This window comes from Mus caroli, chromosome 6, assembly GCF_900094665.2.
Source record: "Mus caroli chromosome 6, CAROLI_EIJ_v1.1, whole genome shotgun sequence".
NCBI classification, from domain to species: domain Eukaryota; kingdom Metazoa; phylum Chordata; class Mammalia; order Rodentia; family Muridae; genus Mus; species Mus caroli.
This window is the reverse complement of record NC_034575.1, coordinates 68,562,971-68,567,829: the sequence shown is the minus strand read 5'-3', so window position 1 is coordinate 68,567,829 and position 4,859 is coordinate 68,562,971. Positions and strand designations below refer to the sequence as shown.

General features: G+C 41.1%; 1 pseudogene; it reads left to right on the top strand.

Annotated features, from left to right (window-relative positions):
* The first annotated feature begins 933 nt into the window (after nt 1–933).
* On the top strand, nt 934–1,530 carry LOC110297006 (annotated as a pseudogene).
* The last annotated feature ends 3,329 nt before the right edge of the window (nt 1,531–4,859 follow it).

The window sequence follows — 4,859 nt, the reverse complement described above, 5'->3', positions numbered from 1 at the left end:
CTTTCTTTCTTTCTTTCTTTCTTTCTTTCTTTCTTTCTTTCTTTCTTTTTCTTTCTTTTTTTGCATTCTACTTCTAAGCAGAGGGATCACCTACCTTCCTACAGCTGATTGGTCTCACCAGAGACCCTGGAAGATGGTCTTGCCTACTTCCTTCGCTGAGTATCTTTCTTGATTCTAGATACCATGGAGAACGTTCCAAGATTGATTGTTTTTGTAGTGACCAGCTTGCCTCAGAAGCAGCCAATAGGCCACCAGGAGGCAGCATGGTACAAGGGGGCTGGGACTGGGTTTGACTTTGGATTCTGCATCTAAATAACAGATAATCTTCGTCTTCGTCTCTCCAACGCCCTCTTCTGTGGAATTTGGATAATAGTATCTACCTGGTGGGACTGTAACACAAAGCATAGCCTCCAGATTAAAGGAGAGGAAGCTATGGCAGCTTCTCTTACATTGTGTAGTCTGTGTCCCCCTAAGGACTTGATTTGGGACAATTTGGCCTTTGAAAAGTTTCTATGTTCTTAGAAGGAAGTATTTAATTATTGTGTGGACATAATTGGTCAGGCACCTATTCACACTCTTCCAGCCCACTAAAGGAAGGATGCCAAAATAGGTCTGCTTGTGGGTATGTGATATATGTCTATACACAGCTGTATGGCCAAATAGAAGATTTCAAGGTAATTAATCAGTTAGATTTGATTCAGACAATTATTTTCTATTAGTTTTTAACTCATTCACAGGTCTTAATTAAACCCCCCACTTTACCAGTGCTTACAGGGATTTACCCATCAAAGCTCTTCAATACAGGCGAGGCTCAGACAGAAATGTACTGAAGTGGAGGGAGAAAGAGACCTAGCTTCAAGTTCAACTGGATGTGGGATTTATATTCTACTAGAATAGTTTCTAAATTATCTCTTAAAAGATTGTCTACTTCCTTTCCAACTTGGGTCCGGCAGAATGGCTCCCGCAAAGAAGGGTGAGGAGAAGAAGAAGGGCCGTTCTGCCATCAACGAGGTGGTGACCCGAGAATACACCATCAGTGTTCACAAGTGCACCCATGGAGTGGGCTTCAAGAAGCGTGCTCCTCGGGCACTCAAAGAAATTCGAGGGCTGATGAGATGGCTCAGCAGGTAAGAGCACTGACTGTTCTTTCGAAGGTCCTGAGTTCAAATCCCAGCAACCACATGGTAACTCACAACCACCCGTAATGAGATCTGACGTCCTCTTCTGGTGCGTCTGAAGTCAGCTACAGTGTATAATAATAAATAAATCTTTAAAAAAAGAAAAGAAAAGAAATTCGGAAGTTTGCCATGAAGGAAATGGAGACACCAGATGTGTGCATTGACACCAGGCTCAATAAAGCCATCTGGGCCAAGGGAATAAGGAATGTTCTATAGCGCATCCGAGTACACTTGTCCAGTCCAGAAAACATAATGACGATGAGGATTCCCCAAACAAGTTTACACGCTGGTAACTTACGTGCATGATACCACATTCAAAAATCTACAGACGGTCAATGTGGATGAGAACTAACCTGCTCATTGTCAAATAAAGTTGCAGAACTACAACAACAACAGCAAAAAAGATTGTCCAGTACAGAATGGTCATACCTGAAAACCCAGCAGCTTGTGTGTGTGTGTGTGTGTGTGTGTGTGTGTATACACATACATGGGAGTGTATGTAACAATAGTAATCAAAGTAATAGAGGCCATCAGCTTGAGAGAGGGGAGACATGGGAGGGGCTTAAGGGAGATAAGGAGGGGAAGTGATTTGTTTCTATTTTAATTTTTTTTTTTTTACTTTTCTTTAAAATATTTTATTACATTTCAAATGTTTTCCCCTTTCCAGGTCTCCCCTCCAGAAAGCACCATCTCATTCCCCCCTTCCCCTGCCTCTATAAGGGTGCTCCTCCCCCCCACCTACCCACTCCCATCTTCCCTCCCTGGCATTTCCCTACACTGGAGCATAAACATCCTGAGGCCCAAGGACTGCTCCTCCCACTTGTGTCCAACAAGGCCATTCTCTGCCACACATGAGGCCAGCACCATGGGTCCCTCCATGTGTATTCTTTGGTTGATGGGCAGTCCCTGGGAGCTCTGGGGGGTATGGCCAGTTGACACTGTTGCTCCCTCCATGGGGTTGCAAACCCCATCAACTCCTTCAGTCCCTTCTCCAATTCCTCCATCGGGGACCCCTGAGCTCAGTCAATTGCCTCTGTATTTTTCAGGCTCTCAGGAGACAGCCATCAGCAAGTACTTCCCTGCATCCACAATCGCATTCCGGTTTGGTGTCTGTATATGGGATGGATCCCCAGGTGGGGCAGTCTCTGGATGGCCTTTCCTTCAGTCTCTGTTCCATACTTTGTCACTATATTTCCTCCTGAGAGTATTTTGTTCACTCGTCTAAGAAGCACTGAAGCATCAACATTTTGGTCTTCCTTCTTCTTGGGCTTCATATGGTCTGTGAACTGAATCTTGGGTATTTCAAACTTTTGGGCTAATATCCACTTATCAATGAGTAAATACCACGTGTGTTCTTTTGTGACTGAGTTACCTCATTCAGGATGATATTTTCAAGTTCTATCCATTTGCCTGTGAATTTCATGAAGTCATTGTTTTTAATAGCTGAGTAGTACTCCATTGTGTAAATGTACCACATTTTCTGTTTCTATTCCTCTGTTGAGGGACATCTGGGTTCTTTCCAGCTTCTGGCTATTATAAATATGGCTGCTATGAACATAGTAGAGAATGTGTTCTTGTCACATGTTGAAGCATCTTCTGGGTATATGCCCAGCAGTGGTATTGCTGGATCCTCCGGTAGTACTATGTCCAATTTTCTGAGGAACCGCCAGACTGATTTCCAGAATGGTTGTACCAGCTTGCAATCCCACCAACAATGGAGGAGTGTTCCTATTTCTCCTCATCCTCGCCAGCATCTGCTGCCACCTGAATTTTTGATCTTAGCCATTCTGACTGGTGTGAGGTGGAATCTCAGGGTTGTTTTGATTTGCATTTTCCTGATAACTAAAGATGTTGAACATTTCTTTAGATGCTTTTTGGCCATTCAATATTCCTCAGTTGAGAATTCTCTGTTTAGCTCTGCTCCCCATTTTTTAAAATAGGGTTATGGTTCTCTGGAGTCTAACTTCTTGAGTTCTTTGTATATATTTGATATTAGCCCTCTACTGGATGTAGAATTGGTAAAGATCTTTTCCCAATTTGTTGGTTGCTGCTTTGTCCTATTGACAGTGGCCTTTGCCTTACAGAAGCTTTGCAATTTTTTAGGTCCTATTTGTCAATTTTTGATCTTAGAGCATAAGCCATTGATGTTCTGTTCAGAAACTTTTCCCCTGTGCCCACATTTGAGACTTTTCCCCACTTTCTCTTCTATTAGATTCGGTGTATCTGGTTTTATGTGGAGGTCCTTGATCCACTTGGACTTGAGAATTGTACAAGGATATAAGAATGGATCAATTTGCATTCTTCTACATGTTGACGGCCAGTTGAATCAGCACCATTTGTTGAAAATGCTGTCTTTTTTCCACTGGATGGTTTTAACACCTTTGTCAAAGATCAAGTGACCAAAGGTGTGTGGGTTCATTTCTGGGTCTTCAATTCTGTTCCATTGACCTGCCTGCCTGTCTCTGTACCAATACCATGCAGTTTTTATCACTATTGCTCTGTAATACAGCTTGAGGTCAGGGATGGTGATTCCCCCAGAAGTTCTTTTATTGTTGAGAATAGTTTTCACTATCCTTTTTTTTAAAAAATTAATTCCAAATGAATTAATCCTGCCAATTCACGAGCGTGGGAGATCTTTCCATCTTCTGAGGTCTTTTTTCAATTTCTTTCTTCAGAGACTTGAAGTTCTTGTCATACAGATCTTTCACTTGTTTGGTTAGAATCACACCAAGATATTTTATATTGCTTGTGACTATTGTGAAGGGTGTCATTTCCCTTATTTCTTTTTCAGCCCATTTATCCTTCCAGTATAGGAAGGCTACTGATTTGTTTGAGTTAATTTTCTATCCAGCCACTTTGCTGAAGGTGTTTATCAGCTGTAGGAGTTCTCTGGTGGAATTTTTAGGATCACTTATATATACTATCATATCATCGGCAAATAGTGATATCTTGACTTCTTCCTTTCCAATTTGTATCCCTTTGACCTCCTTTTGGTGTCTAATTGCTCTAGCTAGAATGTCAAGTACTATATTGAATAGATAGGGAGAGCATGGGCAGCCTTGTCTAGTCCCTGATTATAGTGGGATTGCTTCAAGTTTCTCTTCATTCAGTTTGATGTTGGCTACTGATATGCTGTATATTGCTTCTACTATGTTATACCTATGGGCCATGAATCTTTCCAAGACTTTTAACATGAAGGGATGTTGAATTTTGTCAATGCTTTTCCAGCATCTAATAAAATGATCATGTGGGGTTTTTTTCCCCTTTAAGTTTGTTTATGTAGTGGATTACATTGATGAACTTCCATATATTGAACCATTCCTGCATCCCTGGGATGAAACTTACTTGATCATGGTGAATGATCATTTTGATGTGATTTTGGATTCAGTTTGCAAGAATTTTATTGAGTAATTTTGCATTGATATTCATAAGGAAAATTGGTCTGAAGTTCTTTTTCTTTGTTGGATCTTTGTGAGGTTTGGTATTAGTGTAACTGTGACTTCATAGAATGAATTGGGTAGTGTTCCTTCTTTGTCTATTTTGTGGAATAGTTTGAAGACTATTGGTTGGACTCCAGAAAATCAAATAACCCCGTTAAAAAATGGGGCTCAGAACTGAACAAAGAATTCTCACCTGAGGAATACCGAATGGCAGAGAAGCACCTGAAAAAATGTTCAACAT